Source organism: Nycticebus coucang, chromosome X (genome assembly GCF_027406575.1).
Source record: "Nycticebus coucang isolate mNycCou1 chromosome X, mNycCou1.pri, whole genome shotgun sequence".
NCBI classification, from domain to species: domain Eukaryota; kingdom Metazoa; phylum Chordata; class Mammalia; order Primates; family Lorisidae; genus Nycticebus; species Nycticebus coucang.
The window spans coordinates 90,730,464-90,747,698 of NC_069804.1; the positions used below are offsets into that span (position 1 = coordinate 90,730,464).

Below are 17,235 nucleotides of genomic sequence, written 5' to 3' on the forward strand. Positions count from 1 at the left end.
AACTAAGTAGATTCCATGATAATGCACTATCTGTAAATTCTTGAGAATTCACTGTTAGAAATCAAACAAATATTATCCTAATGGATATAGTTACCCTGATGGAAATTTCATTTCCCTCAAAAAGCCATCATGAAGCTGAAATAAATTTTAGAAAAATAAAGTCAAAGTCTTTTTCCTAAACTCCACTTCCCTATCTGAACACAAAACAAAACAAACCTTAAAAGACAACAAGCTGGAAAATAAGTATGTACATTAACTCTTACTTTATCCTGGGTGCACAAAGCCTGGGATTTCGGGCAGTTACTGCAATCCTAATTTCAGGCTGCTATACCTGGTTCTCTGCTCTATCCAGTCTTAGAGAAAATTATACAGAAATATAATTTCTTTTGTCTCAATTCTCATATTTCTAGCCATTTCACTTCTTCCCATTACAATATTATTACTCTGACTTAACTCCATCATTTTTGCTGAAATACTAATTACTGACAATAGCTTGCCCACCAAAGGAGACTGTCATTTCAACACACTCAATAAATTCCTATTTAACGTGTACAATGTGTATAGTTTCTTGCTTCATTTGAACTGGGATCAAGGCTTCAAAGAAAGGCACAGACGTGTGTATGTGTGTGTGTTCATGCACACACACACATATACACATGCACATACCTTGGTAGTTCTGAAAGTGCTGGATTCCTTTCTTTTCTTTTTCAATTCATGGAAGCCAGAATTGGTTGTGTAAGCCTACATACACAATAAGGGTTAAGATAGTCTATTTACAATATTTTTAACAACAATACTCTATTTTATTATCACCATTGGCAAGCATGTTGAGAACGCTTACTATATGCATGTTATAGTACTCAATACATCCCAAATTGCATTTACATTATTAACTAGGGTGAGTAGCTATACTCATTCTATGGGGTGAATGGAGCATGTGATATTGTCTGTTTGACAGATGAGGAAAAATATTGAGAGAATTTCATATATTTATACAAGTTCAGAAATTGGCTAAGTGGTATACATGAGAACATTACCCATAGCACCATGACTTAGCCCTTTATATATAGTTCTAAATAAGACTTATATTAGAACTAATTTTATCTATCTTTTATCATTTCTAAAGTAGAGCTATAGTAAGTTCCCCAAATTACATACTTTGCTTTAGAAAGAATTCTCACTGTACAGTTGAAGGAGGAAGGTGCTGATATGTAAATATTTACTGGGCTTTTATATCCCAAAAGTGTAAATCCTGAAGTGGAATGAAAGGGGCTATGAGGAATTGCAAGGGTGGAGAAAGGGAGCTGTAGGAGAAATGCAGTTATGCATCAATCTTGGAATTTCTCAGCTTTGTGGCCAAATATGCAGAGGCTGTGGCCCAAAATGGGTGATAGGAATAGAGCATGGGGCTGTATGCTTTGTACTCCATATGATGTTGGAAAATTCTTCTTCAAGAGGGAAGTTCTTCTAATCCAAACCTACTCAGAGGATGAAGGTAGGAAAAAACCCTCAAATATGGGCGGTGCCTGTGGTTCAGTGAGTAGGGTGCTGGCCTCATATACCGAGGGTGGTGGGTTTGAACCCAGCCCTGGACACACTGCAACAAAAAAATAGCCGGGTGTTGAGGCAGGCGCCTGTAGTCCCAGCTACTCGGGAGGCTGAGGCAAGAGAATCACCTAAGCCCACAAGTTGGTGGTTGCTCTGAGCTGTGACACTACGGCACTGTACCGAGGGTGACAAAGTGAGACCCTGTCTCAAAAAAAAAAAAAAAAAAGAAAAAGAAAAAGAAAAGAAAAAAAGAAAGGTTAGACTAAGTAAGCACTCATATCCCCTTCAGTTCTGATATGCTGTTATTGAACAAATTGAGGGTTAAATTTAAGAAATTCTTATAGGGACATTCTTTGTTTCTAATCAGGCTAATATTGTTTGACCTAAATAAAAAGATAATTGCAGTATAGCTCAGGAAATTTCATGATCAGGTGTTTTATTTCAAAATACATAAAGATTAGCTCTTATAAGTTCTATCTGAGGTAGTACAGAGAAAATTTGAAAGATGTGTTTTCTACATAATGGGACTTTAATGCATATATCCAAAGCTTAGTTTTGTGAAAGCAGGTGGAAAGAGAATGAAGATGCTAATAGGTTATCCTTTACAAAGTGGCAAGATTAATGAGTTTTTGAGAAACCCAAATAATATCTTTGTTTTCTTTATGTTATAAAATCTTTAGTCTGGGTGAGTATTTCATGAGGAGAACCCCCCGGGCAATTGAAGCAGCTTCAAAAATACACTACTGGGACTTGATCAAACTAAAAAGCTTCTGCACAGCTAAGAACACAGTAAGCAGAGCAAGCAGACAGCCCTCAGAATGGGAGAAGATATTTGCAGGGTATAACTCTGACAAAGGTTTAGTTACCAGAATCCACAGAGAACTCAAACGCATCAGCAAGAAAAAAACAAGGGATCCCATCGCAGGCTGGGCAAGGGATTTGAAGAGAAACTTCTCTGAAGAAGACAGGCGCACGGCCTTCAGACATATGAAAAAATGCTCATCATCTTTAATCATCAGAGAAATGCAAATCAAAACTACTTTGAGATATCATCTAACTCCAATGAGAGTAGCCTATATCACAAAATCTCAAGACCAGAGATGTTGGCGTGGATGCGGAGAAAAGGGAACACTTCTGCACTGCTGGTGGGAATGCAAATTAATACATTCCTTTTGGAAAGATATATGGAGAACACTCAGAGATCTAAAAATAGATCTGCCATTCAATCCTGTAATTCCTCTGCTGGGCATATACCCAGAAGACCAAAAATCACAACATAACAAAGATATTTGTACCAGAATGTTTATTGCAGCCCAATTCATAATAGCTAAGTCATGGAAAAAGCCCAAGTGCCCATCGATCCACGAATGGATTAATAAATTGTGGTATATGTATACCATGGAATACTATGCAGCCTTAAAGAAAGATGGAGACTTTACCTCTTTCATGTTTACATGGATGGAGCTGGAACATATTCTTCTTAGTAAAGTATCCCAAGAATGGAAGAAAAAATACCCAATGTACACAGCCCTACTATGAAACTAATTTGGGACTCTCACATGAAAGCTATAACCCAGCTACAACTTAACAATAGGGGGAAGTGGGAAAGGGGGGGGTGGGTAGAGGGAGGGGAATCGGTGGGATCACACCTGTGGTGCATCTTACAGGGGTATTTGCGAAACTTGGTAAATGTAGAATGTAAATGTTTTGGCACAGTAACTGAGATAACGCCGGAAAGGCTATGTTAACCACTGTGATAAAACTGTGTCAAATGGTTTATGAAGTGAGTGTATGATGCCCCATAATCATATCATTGTATACAGTTATGATTTAATAAAAAAATTAAAAAAAATCTTTATGTATTAAATTCTTAATAGACCAGCACAAACCCTCCTCCTGAAAGAATTGTCTGACTTCTATAGTGATATTTTATCCCCTATCCAGCCCTCCAATATCCTTGAATTCCTCTCTGAAATCTTATAGCTATGGTTATGACTTTCCTAGGACATTATCACATGCATGTTGTATTATATTTGAAGCAATTGCATAATATCTTATCTGATTAACTAGATTCTAAAAAGCTTCATGGAAAATAGCCCTCTTTCTTTTACCATCAGCCATATTCCACTTTTCATTCTTCATTCTTCCCTCCCCAGCAGTATTTGATCCACTCTTTGCATTTATCAGTTATTTAATAGATGTTTGATAAATGGAGCTAAAGCTGTGTGAGGAGAGAGAACATCACAATAAACTGTAGACATACCAAAATCAAGTAGTTAAATTATTTGAACAAGCAAACATAGTATTACCCACATCATCTTCAAGAGTATAGAATACAATGACAATGTATGAGCAATATGTTTTTGTTATTGATATATTTGGCCTTATGCAAATTTATATTAATTTACCCTGTTTCCCCTTATATTTTCCCACATTTTCTCAAAACCATTCTCACTGTGATTAGCCTAGGACAAAATCATTAAAGTTCACTTTTGGTAGTCCAGTGTTCCCATCCTGGGATCTATTTTGTTTTCCTTTATGTCCTATTTCCACCATTTACTCATACCTTTATAGTTCTCACTTTATCCACATCAAAATTTTCAAGTAAGTATATTTCTAGGAGCATGAAGATTATATAATCAAGAATCCAGGAAGAAGATAACACCTACCTTCAAAGGACTTGTGTTTCAGGCAAAGTGGAAGAGGTATTGTGAGGCAGAGAGTCCTCCAGGTACTCCTTGTAATATTCCACACAGGGTTATCCTGGCATGATGCTGGACCTGTGCTAATGCATTTATTTCTCTCATGCCTTCTGTTAAAAGTCCTCTTCCTCTCGTCTAGAGGTGCTAATTAAATCTTGGCAATTGTCTCCAGATGCTTCTTCTTTATCTTCTTATGGGAGTAGATGTGAGAGGGTGTTAGATGCCTAATATAATGGAACACTGGGTTCTGGGGCTTCAGGGCTCAGGGACTTCTTGGAAGATCATCTTTAAAAGCACGTGGCTTTTTGCTTTACTTGTGTCTTTAGCTGTGCAGAAGATTTTCGGCTTAATTGAGTCCCATTTGTTAATTTGTATTGTTGTTGCAATCGCCGCTGAAGTCTTTGTCATAAAATCTTTCCCCAGTCCAACATCTTCAAGAGTTTTTCCCACACTTTCTTCTAAGATTTGTATCATTTCATGTCTTAGATTTAAATGTTTTATCCATCTTGAGTCAATTTTTGTATGTGGTGAAAGGTGTGGGTTGAGTTTCAGTCTTTTACATACTTTACATACAGTTTTTTACATATTTTATCCAGTTCTCCTAGCACTATTTGTTGAATAGGGATTCTTTTACCCACCATATGCTTTTGTTTGGTTTATCAAAGATCAGGTGGCAGTCCCTTGTGGTTTTATCTCTTGGTTTCCTATTCTGTTCCATATGTTTATGTCTCTATTTTTGTGCTAATGCCATGCTGTTTTGATTATGGTGGAATTGCAAAATAGCCAGAAGTCTAGTAGAGTGATACCTCTGGCTTTGGCTATATGGGATTTTTCCTAGTTCCATATAAGACAAAATACAGTTTATTCCAGTTCTTCAAAATATGATGTTGGCATTTTCATAGGGATTGCATTAAATCTGTAAATTTCTTTGGATAGAATAGACATTTTGATAATGTTGATTCTTCCCAGCCAAGAGGATAGTATGTTCCTCCATTTGTTAATGTCTTCTGCTATTTCTTCGTGTTTCATCATTCTTTTTGTAAAGATCCTTCACCTCTTTTGTTAGGTATATTCCAAAGTATTCCATTTTCTTGGAAGCTACTGTGAAGGGAATTGTGTCCTTGATTTGCTTCTCAACTATGTTGTCATTGGCATATACAAAGGCTACGGTTGATTTTATAAACTGAGACATTGCTGTATTTCCTGATCACTTACAGGAGTTTTGTGGTTGAATCTTTAGGGTTTTTTTAAGTATAAGATCATATCATCAGCAAAAAGTGAGAGTTTGACCTCCTCTGCACCCATTGGAATTCCCTTTATATCCTTCTCTTGCCTGATTACATTGGCTAGAACTTCCATATCAATGTGAATAATAGTGGTGATAGTGGACATCCTTGTCTTATTTCAAGGATGGAATCCTTTCTATGTGGAAAAGGTTTTAGTTTTATTCCATCTAGTTTGATGTTAGCTGTGAGTTTGTCATAGATGGCTTCAATTGGCTTAAGAAATGTGTCACCTATGCCTATATTCCTAAGTGTTCTTGTTAGAAAAGGATGCTGAATTCTGTCAAAAGACAACCTTTAGAATTGGAAAAGATATTTGCAGGGTCTGAATCTGACAAAAGGTTGATGACTAGAATATACAGAGAGCTCAAATTAAGCAACAATAAACAAGCAAACAATCCCATTTCCCACTGGGCAAGAGAAATGACAGAACCTTCTCTGATGAACACCAAAGAATGGATAACAAACATTTGAAAAAATGATCATCATCCCTGATGATCAGAGAAATGCAAATAGAAACCACCCAGAGATATCACCCAACCCCAGTGAGAATAGCCCTCATCACAAAGTCTCAAAGCTACAGGTGCTAGCATGGATTTGGAGAGAATGGAACACTTTTACACTCTTGGTGGGAGTGCAAAATAATTCCAGTATAGAGAATCCTCAGAGAACTCAAATTAGACCTCTCATTTGATCCTGCAATCCCATTACTAGACATCTACCTGGAAGAAAAAAAAATCATTTTCTCATAAAGATATTTGCACTAGACTGTTTATTGCAGCTCAATTTACAATTGCCAAAATGTGGAAACAACTTAAATGTTCGCCAACCCAGGAATGGATCAACAAGCTGTGGTATATGTATAGCATGAAATACTATTCAGCCATTAAAAGAGATGGAGACTTATATCTTTTGTATTAACCTGGATATAGTTGGAACACATTCTTCTTAGTAAAGTATCATAAGAATGGAGAAACAAGAATTCAATATACTCAATTCTAATATAAAGCCAGTAGAAGATCTAATACATACCCATATAAAATAAAAATTCAAATTAATTTAAGGTGGAGGGAGCAGGGTGAGGGGAGGAGGAAGGGGTATGGGGGGTTATGGTATATGGCACATCTCTTGGGGGCAGGACACAACTGTAAGAGGGACTTTACCTAACAAATGTAATCAGTGTAACCTAATTCTTTGTACTCTTAATGAACCCCAAACAATAATAATAAAAAAAATGTAAAATAATAAAAGTGTGTGGCTATAGGTCTGGACTATAGGAAACCAGACTCTTTTCACACAATCCTCCCTAACCACTAGGAGTAAAAGTAGTTTATCTGTACTTTCTGGTCACAGGGACCCCTGAGGACAATGGGGAGTAGGAGGCTAGAAAGCAGAAAGTAAGTTATAGCTCCAAATTCTCCTTAGAGAATGGTGTATTTATTTCAATGTCAGGATTTCAGAGATAGAGACATGTCCATTTTGGTACCTGAGTACAACAGAGAAGGTTTGAAAGAGGATCATGATGAAGATTGCAGTGTTGTACTATCTATGGAAGAGTATAGAGGGCACCTAGCTTTAACATATGGCTCTGTAAACAAATAGTCTTTGTGCTATTATAAACTCAAAGCCAAGTGCAACCACAATTGGAAAACAATGCATCAGGGCCCTATAAATAGAAGAGGAGTTTCTTTTGCTAAGTGGGAAGCTTTGCAGGCTCTATGTACAGCCTGTAGCATAGCCCTGCATCGTTAATCAGAGAGAGTGCAATTAAGCAAGCCGCCTCCTGGAAAACGGAAATGTTTAGTCTGCACAGAGTGGCTTGCATATTTTACTTTGACATCTTACTACTATGTCTTCCAAAATGATGGTGGTTAGGTATTGCTGAAAATTTTATTTCTTTTTCTTCCTTTGAGTTTCATCATTTTTCTTTTGACTTTCTTCCATTTCATTTTGTTCTTTTTCTCCTCTTTCCTTCCTTCCTTCTTATCTTCCACTCTCTCTCTCCCTCCCTTCCTTCTTTCTTTCCTCCCTTCCTTGTTATTTTTTATTTTTTTGTTACTGACATTATTATTTCTTCTTTTGGGGTGTGTATGGATTGGTTGTTCTCAGAAAAGGGAGCCTAAATTGATGCACATTTCAGTAGCACCCTTGTTGGAGTCGCTGTCACATGAATTCTTTGGACATATATGGAGAAAACGAACCAAAACGGTAGGCTTTAATTTTTATGCATAATTTGTTCTCATTTATGACTTTCACCCTTTATATCTAGAATTGGAGTTTTCACACCAGGTTCTGGGTAACCTGTCAGATTTTGGGGTAATTATGTTCGTAATGAACCTGGACCATCCTCACATGTCATTTCCTTGGTATTTGCACACACACAAAAATTCTGTAGTTGGTTGCCTGAAATGGAAAGAGGAGAAGTAACTTTGCATTTGGTGATATGTAAATTTTACATGGATACCTTTCTCATAATGTGTTTGGCTCAATTGATATTGAATAAAGTAGCCCCACGAACATTTATAGTTTAACCTATTCTATATCCATGAGAGTTACTTAATAAGGATATAGGATTTTTTTTAATCTACTCTTTGCTATAATTCTTTGGGAATATTTTTATGGGCTGAGTGATTAAAATAGTTAATTTTATACATTTTTCCAAAATGTGCTATGATTTAAAGTAGGGAGAGCTGTAATATCTCAGGAACTTAACCAACATGAATGCATGTTCCTATCAGCTTGTATAAGTTACTTATTTTCACAGTAAAAGTGAATTCTTGTAATTAACGATAGCTGTAAAGATTCTACTTTCAAAGGAAGCAGTTCTGTACAAAAACATGTTTATAGTGAGAGAGAGGGGAGACAAGAATGATTACAGGCACAGTTGCTCTGTCTCATAGATAAGTTCTGTCAGAGTAAATAATCAGTACATTAAAATAAGCAAAAGATAAAATGGTGATTTTGGATTAAATTTATATTTTTAGATACTCATAAATCACTTATTTTGACAAAATATAGGTGAAATTGTTTTTAGTTTGTGTCATGTTTCTTTCTTGTGTCCAAAGAGAAAATATTTAGAAATGTGCCTTCTAATCTGAACCAAGTGATGATGTTATCGATGACATGGAATGGCTAGAAGCTTTATTCAGAGATTAAAATAAATACAAGGATGGATTTCCATTTTATATAGATATGGAAGTGGTTCAATATGACCCTGGATTAAATTTTGAATTATGTCCTTGTTCTTTCCTCCGCTGTCATTAGTGGTACCTGTGGACTTTATTTTATACTGCTCTAATCTTTCCATGGAAGAAAAGGAAATAATTTTATTCAATAAGCAGAACTATATATTTTGTAGAGCTTTGGGTCATTCAGCAAGGAGTATTTCTTTCTTCAAACTGCTATAAATCTCAGCTATGGAGGCAAATAGATCAATCTTACAGAGGGAGTTCAAGTTCTTCAGCCCAGGAAAGATTCTATCAGCCTCACTGGCAAGTATTTGGATCACATAAAAATCATCTTTGCAGAAGGTTGTGTCTAGGGAAGGATATATATTTAAATACAGAAAATGTGCTTTTCCCTTGTGAATACATGCACTGCTATACTTTGATGTATGTTTATAGTAATGTTTCTGTGAGACAGAGTGTATATATTCTGTTAGAGCCAGAGTAATATGGTGCTGAATATTTTAAAGGTGAATAAACACAAAGTTGGGGCACTGATTGCTTCACAAGGCTCAATGCATTTTACCTGGAGACCCTTAGGAATGAACAAATTCAGTTATCCTCTTTATAGTAGGAAACGGAAGAGGATAAAGTAGCACACCTCGTGCCTTCCTCTCATAGACTTTTTGGCACCAGATACCCAGAATTAGAAAAGGTATTGAACTCCTTTTTCTGACCTTCTTGCAATCCTGAGAAGGGGGGCTACAGACAGTCCCCATTTACTGAACCCATTAAAGCAACTTCCACAAAGGCTTAGTTTTATGCCATAGGTTCCAGTAATTAGTTTCCAGATCCCTAGTCAGAGAATAAGAACTTACCAGAACCATATTAAAATTCTGTCACTCATAGGAGCACTGAAAAACATCTGTTACTCTTTTATGCTTTTGGGGGTGAAGTAGATAGATAATTTACAATTTAAAATCAGAAAAGCTCAGACTTAGAGAGTTGAAGTGACTGGGCCAAGTACCTCTGTGAATCTGTGACAGATAAAAGGATAGAAGCCAGGTCTCTTGATGCCTTATGCAGTGCTTGGTTTACTTCCCCCTGCTGCCTAACAAGGCTTGTGGACTAAGAGCCATGCATTATTTATTGGGAAATGTTAAAAGATGTCATTTTGAAATCGCTCGAGAACCTCTCAATACAAGGGCACACTTCAGGCTTTTCCCAAGGGCCTTTATTTACTTGGCTTTATCACTATTTCCTTGCAATAACAGGAAATAATTATTCCTACTATGCCCATGGAAGTAATCCCAGAATGCAAATCAATACTAGGTACTATAATATGAGATTAACACAGCCCTGGTCATGTACTGGGTGCTTTATGTGCTATACTGAATGGCAGGGCAACAATTTGAACAATACATAAGACAAGTCCTTAGATCTAGGATTTTAGATTTGTGAATAGAATCAAGATTTCAGGATATCTGACTGAAAAAAGCAGGCATACGTGGACGATCAGCTAAAGATAGCACATGAGAAAGATAAATAAATATAGTAATTGTGAATTACTGATGTGAATCCTGAAGAGGACACAATAGTCAGTGTCTTGACTATTACTAATGTGTATATTATAACAGGTGATATGTGGGATTTGAAAATTAGTGGGTTCATTTGGTATAGTCTTTAGAAGACAAGTGGATGAATGTGACTCAGAAGCATTACTTTTCATTTGCATCGAAAGCTGCCTAGCATAAGCCAGGAATCAGGATGCAGACTGAGTTCCTGGCAAATAATCAGAAGTGCAAGATATTAGCCAAAATCAGGTTTATACAGATGCTGGAAATTTGGGTCAGGAACTCGACTAACTTTAATAATCTAGTCAGGAAACCAAGGATTAAATAAACTATTGCCAGTATCAATTATGTGGGTCATGTAGAAGCCTGAGTTGTACTGAGAGCAGGAGCCAGGGCTCCAAATTCATGTTCAGTTACATCTCAGACAGCATAATTACCATCTCACTAAGGACCTCAAATGTATGCAAATGTCTGCCACCACGTCAAAAGCCCCTCAATTACTTTCTTGCTTCCTAAAAATGTATTCGTTTCTTCCAAAAATTTTTGCTCAGTGTTACACTACTTATAGCAGACAATAACAAGGTTTTCTGCACATTCTCAGCAACAGATAAAGGGCTTTAACATTATTATAATTATAACTACTTAGCTAAATTGTTTTAGTGTTAGTTGGTAGATCATGTTTAAGTTTTTCTTATAAAGTTAATAAGTTTTCTTAACTCTGTGAAGTTAATGTCTGTTATCAGACAATTCTTATAAACAAATGACTTATTTTTTATGTGACAAAATAATTCTTACAGCTTAATTATAGGATAATGGGGCAGGGGTCCTCAAACTGCGGCCTGCGGGCCACATCAGGTGGTGTGATTGCATTTGTTCCTTTTTTTTTTGTAGAGACAGAGTCTAACTGTACTGCCCTTGGGTAGTGCCATGACATCACACGGCTCACAACAACCTCTAACTCTTGGGCTTACGCAATTCTCTTGCCTCAGCCTCCCAAGCAGCTGGGAATACAGGCGCCCGCCACAACACCCGGCTATTTTTTTTTTTTTGTCGCAGTTTGGCAGGGGCTGAGTTTGAACTTGAACCCGCCACCCTCGGCATATGGGGCTGGCGCCCTACTCACTGAGCCACAGGCGCCGCCCCCATTTTTTTTTTTACTTCAAAATAAGACATGTGCAGTGTGCATAGGAATTTGTTCATTGTTGTTGTTGTTGTTTTAACTGTAGTCTGGCCCTCTAACGGTCTGAGGGACAGTGAACTGGCCCTCTGTTTAAAAAGTTTGAGGACCCCTGATAGAGTATTTGATGTACTCTAGGTGGTCCTGGTGATCTATAAGTTAGTTCATTAAAACTAAAAGTATGTTCTCACAAGTACCTACTCTATCTGAAGGGTCAGACAAAATGGTGTGCCAAAAATAAATAGCATGTAGAAGATAGACTGATTTGTTATTTATCAGATGCATTTTTACAATTAAATATTTTCACTAAAATAGCATATGAGATGAAAAAGCACACAGAGAATTTTTTAAATCTGTATTATATTTTAACTTATTACTTTCTGACCCTCATTAATTTTTATTCTAAAGGTCTTATTTAATATTCTAGAGACATATTTCTTAGACATTTTCTCCCCTCATTCCCTTGATTACAGCTTTTATATTATTTGTTCCAGTTTTGCCTGAGATCTGTTTTTGTTTTTATCTTTTTTTTCCTCTTAATACTAACACCTAATTTTGAAGGTATCAGCACTTCTCTCCATTCTAAGAAACATAGAGTTACAGGCAAGTAGTATTGATTTTTTAATACTTCAATCTAATAAAGGAAAATCCAGTTATTTGATTTAGCATTAGTTTCTCTGAGGAAGAACTACTGATAGTAGAAATATCTAGTTTTGCTATAAAAAGCAGGCACAGTCTATATAAAGGCACTTAGTTTAGTAACACCTTTCCCTCTGAAAGTCTATTACTTCCAAAACCTTATCAGGATTAAAAAGAAAAATCCACCTCACTAAAGCAGACTATGAATATGACAGGCTAGACTGTGAAGTGGCCAATCTGGAGAACCAATTCAGATTAATTAGGATAAGTAGACTTGGGCCCCAGGTTATCCTGAATGGGTGTTCATATACCGGATTTGTGGATACCTGGCCTTTTTGCTGAAAGGTCCTTTTTGTCACAGAGAATAGAGGAAACTTCCCTCAGTTTTGGATCATGAAATTTGATTAACCAAACCCTAAGAGGACATTTTTCAATCTGAAGAGAGAGCAAGGCTGTTTTTTAGAATATCAGAGTATGTCCTAGGTCTATTTTATGCAGAGTTACTTGCCAATAGCTGTTGTGGTTCTAAGCTACAGTAAGAATTGCACATTAAGAAATGTCACCTGCATGTCTTTTTTTGGTCTTTAGGGAAAAAATCACTCGGGAAATTTATTTTTTATTTATTATTTTATTGTTTTATTAAGTCATAAACACATAGATCATGTATACATTGATGCCTTCAAGTACTATTATGAAACTAATTTATAATTACTCACACTTTCATAAGAAAGATAAATCACTCAGGAAATTTAAAACTGACCTCTTAGAACCATTAAATTTGAAAATCCTGTGACATAGTCCAATAGGAAAATGATATTAAGGTTGATCACCCCAGATTATAAATTGTTTCCTGACTGGGATTTGGGTCAAACATATTTGGTCAGACTAAAATTCCATCCTAAATCAATATGTGGAGAATATATAGACACGATGTGGTGCATCTTACAAGGGTATATGTGAAACTTAGTAAATGTGGAATGTAAAAGTCTTAGCAAAATAACCAAGAAAATCCCAGGAAGGCTATGTTAACTAGTGTGATGAAAATGTGTCAAACGGTCTATGAACCAAGTGTATGGTGCCCCATGATCATATTAATGTACACAGCTGTGATTTAATAAAAAAAAAGATGGACACGATGATTAATCATGCTGGCTCTTCCTCAAATGCTGCTGGACGTTTTTGGACTGCTTGAATACACTGGATATACATACAGTCTTTCTCCTACACTTTTCATTTAGTGACACACTTGAGATCTTATTGGAAACATTTTGGACACATAATAAAGATAAAATTGATGGTGAATCACCCTAATATGCTCCCTTATAGAGACTGTATGATGTCACTTTAAAATTTTTAAGTGTAGCCTAGGAGCAATGGTTCACTACTTGCAATCCTAGCACTCAGGGAAGCTGAGATGGGTGGATTACTTGAGCTCAGGAGTTTGAGACCAGCTTGAACAAGAGTGAGAACCCGTCTCCACTAAAAATGAAATACTGAGGCAAGAGGATCACATGAGACCAAGAGTTTGAGGTTGCTGTGAGTTAAGATGAAGCCATACCACTTTACCCAGACAGCCAGAGAGTGAGACTCTGTCTCGAAAGAAAATTAATTTAATCTAGTTAGTATTTGCATTAATTGACCTACTTGCCATATGGGTAAAAGAATATGAACCAAGCCTATGAAGTGGTGGTCAGTTCATTATATTTTTTTCTGTAAAATTTCATTACATTAATTAAAAAGATATAATTGATTTATTTTCATGTCTAAAAATTTGTTTTCAAAGTAAAGTTTTAATTTTACATAGCCCCTTTGTGCGTTTGGAATTATTATTATGCTTTACCCTTTTAATGTGGCTCTTAAAAACCAAAAAATACATACATCTACTCTGCATTATATATCTATTGTATAGCACTGACCTTGGGAGGAAGTCGTTTTTTAATTTCAGATTACTATGAGTGTACAAATGTTTAGGTTACATTGTCTTCATTTCTAAGGTAAAGTTCAAGTTGTGGTTGAGCCCTTCACTCATAGGGCATACTGAAGACCCTCACATCGTGCACATTAGGTGAGATCTCATCAATTGCTCTACCTCTTCCTCCCTCAGATTCCCCCTCACCTCCCCCTCACTAGTCTATAATATGTTTTGTTTTCTTTCCTGTGGACATGTAGTTGCTTATATATTGGTTTCATAATATCATTTAGCACATTTTTTAGGGTTGAAAAATTAATTTTGGAGTGAAAATTAGATTTGGTTTGCTCATTCTCATTCCTAAACACACTGACTTCATTTTTATCATGGAGAATTCTGAGCCTTTGGTTTTGTTTTATTCCTGCAACTCTGGGAGTTCAGTCTTGTTTCTTTAGAAAAGGGAAAATAATTAGAATTTTTCAGTGTAATATAGTGTTTTGGAAGCACCTTTAGAGCCTCCTTACAGCTCTGTATGTGAGCTTCAAAACAAGGCTAATGTGTTGCCATTAACTCAGGTTCAACATCAGATTCAGACCACCCCTGAGCTGTTGATTATCTCCCAATAGAGCTTTTACCCTTTCTAAATCAAGTATCTTTCTAGCATTGACTCCAGAAAAAAACTATTAAATATCAAACTCTATCCAGAAACTAGAATTAAACAGGTTTAAAAAAATTTATTTATTACTGGCTCAAACTTTGATTTTGAGTGTTCTTTCATCAAAAAATAATAGTGAATTTTAGTAATTGTGAACTTATGACATAATAAGCATTGGGAAAGATTCCTTACATTTATTCATGTATATGCCCATTTGTTGACCTCCCTAGTTCATCTTATAGTGGCTATAGGGCATTATAATTGCAGGGAAAATCATGAGATCCTTCATATACAAAATCAGTCATGACAATCATCAGAAGACAGAGTAGGTCTATTTCTATATTTGTGAGTAAGCTTTTCCTTAGATCCAAAGACTTGGAGCCATAGGATTCCTTGGAGCCCAGGTTCAGAGCATGATCTTTGACTATTACAGAGAGGACTAACCAGAATCTAACTGACATACTTAAGTTTAGGCACTCAGCCTAGTAGCCATCTAATCTAGTCAGCTATAGAAGTTTGAGTAAAAAAAAAAAAAAAAAATATATATATATATATATATATCAAGGTTTTAGTTAAGTGTGTCCTGATTATGCTGATTATTCTGCACTGTGTTCTCCTACTGCCCACATACTCACATCTCATGTCTATGTTGCTTATTAAAGATGAAATAGAAGAATTACGTTGGGACATCTATTCCTGAACTCAGTTCTAAATCATACTTCACTGGGTATCAGTTACAAATTTGAGCTTCAAGCCACACTCATTTTTAGGAATACATGTTATAACTAGGAATACATGTTATAAACCTGAATAAGTCAATATACCTACTCATTTTTTATTTCCTTTATTTGTGAAAATGCAGTGATTAAGGACACTTCTCTCTCAAAGGTATGGACCACCATGCTGACATTGAATGGGTACTTTGCATTTCTTTGGCCGGGGTTCCCGTGTACAATTTTCAAAATAACATGTGCTGTTGGATTGAAATCACACTGAGAACACTGAATTGCACCTGCCTTTCACTTGTCATGTTTCTTCTAGCACATGGTAGCATTATGCTTGGTCAAGCATGAAGCTTGAAATGATTGTGAAGAGCAAAATAGCTATAAATCCCGCAGCTGAATAAATGAGAAAGAGAAACATAAATTTTGTGGTTCAATGAAATCATTGCTTTTGGAAATGTCATATAAAATATTCCAACCACTTTACTGTCTATTGTGGGTTTGTACTCAAAATAAATAATAGCTTTGTAAAGAGCTTAGTATTTGTCTTTCTCAATTTAGCAAATGATTTTTCATGTCTCATTTTTTTTTCGGTTGTGTTCCTGTTGCCAAACTACAAGTTTTCCAGGGCAGGAGCCATGTCTTCTTTTTATCTCCTGTGATACCTAGCATAGTTACTTAATTTACAACAAGATATTTGTCATCTCATCATTCAATCTGATTTTCCTACCTTTATAGTTTAGCAAACTGTAGCCACAAGAAAGGAGCTAAAGAGGAAAAAGACAATTTATTCTACTTTAATCACTTTCTTCAAATTGTGCATGGTAGTAGAAATGTATGAACTCAATGTAAACAGCAAATCTATGTTTCTGTGTGGGAGAAAGAGGTGTTAGAGAAAAAGTTGGAGAAGAGACATGAATAGATGGTAGTTTCTTTCGCACATGGTTAGGGATATTGGTTTCCATGCTATTGAAGAAAGAAAACAAGGGGAACACTTATTTCTGATGATTTGTACACTAGTTTCTGATTTAGAAAACTGACAATCCTTAATAGCATAAATCTTATATTCACATGGGTCTGATTTCATGAAGGAAATAGAAATATTCACATACATACTAGAGAATGTGAGTGGAGATTAAATGGGATATGGACAAATGAACATAAGGCTTTCGGATGAAAACTTAGGTTCTAGTCCTGCCTCTTCTGTTAACTTGCTATCTGACTCCAAATGAGTCTCTTAACTTTTTCTTGGCCTCAGTTAAATTGTTTGTAAAAATTAAAGTGTCAATAAAGAACAGTAGATGATTAATAAAAATGTAATTCATATTAATAAAGTATCATCTTTATTTTAACTGCTAAATCAGTTCTTTCAGCACATGAGAAATAATTATAGAATAATTATAAGGCTCATTGAATCATGCCACCATTGGGCTTATCAATGAAAATGTCAATGAAAACCAGGTACTCAATAAATATGTGCTGACTGAATTTGTTGAATTACTACATGTGTAGGTTGCTGAGGCTCCAGTATGTGATGTGAGGTGTTCAAGCTACATACAACTTCTCCTTTGCTTTTCCCTCATAGTACTCTGCTCCTTTTGGTCTAGATCTGCAATTGTACCCATGAGTTATTTACAGAAGGCTGCTTGAATCCCTATGAAGGTCCTGTATACTATCTTCTCATTCTCTGTCATAAATACATTAGGTTAAATCCAGTTATCAAATGTCAGTGGTTTTAAGCTTAAAAGTAGAGACATTGACCCAAAATGATGTTTTGAAGGGGAGCAGTCCATGACAGGAGCAAGTCTGTGTCAACTGGGAAAGTCTGCTTAGAACTATGGGTCTTGGATTGGGTATGGAAT

General features: G+C 36.0%; 1 protein-coding gene across 3 annotated transcripts in view; it reads left to right on the forward strand.

Moving 5' to 3' along the window:
• Positions 1 to 17,235, forward strand: part of GPR174 (G protein-coupled receptor 174) — a 322,211-nt gene that overhangs the window by 268,242 nt on the left and 36,734 nt on the right. Inside the window, exons 1-2 of one of the 3 annotated variants that reach the window (XM_053580508.1) lie at positions 7,374 to 7,408; positions 7,643 to 7,741. The exons of 1 other annotated variant lie outside the window; for it this stretch is intronic. The gene's annotated coding sequence lies outside the window, so the exon portion shown is untranslated. Of the gene's footprint in view, positions 1 to 7,373; positions 7,409 to 7,624; positions 7,742 to 17,235 lie in introns of those variants that run through there. One more of the 3 variants, XM_053580507.1, reaches the window with a different exon arrangement.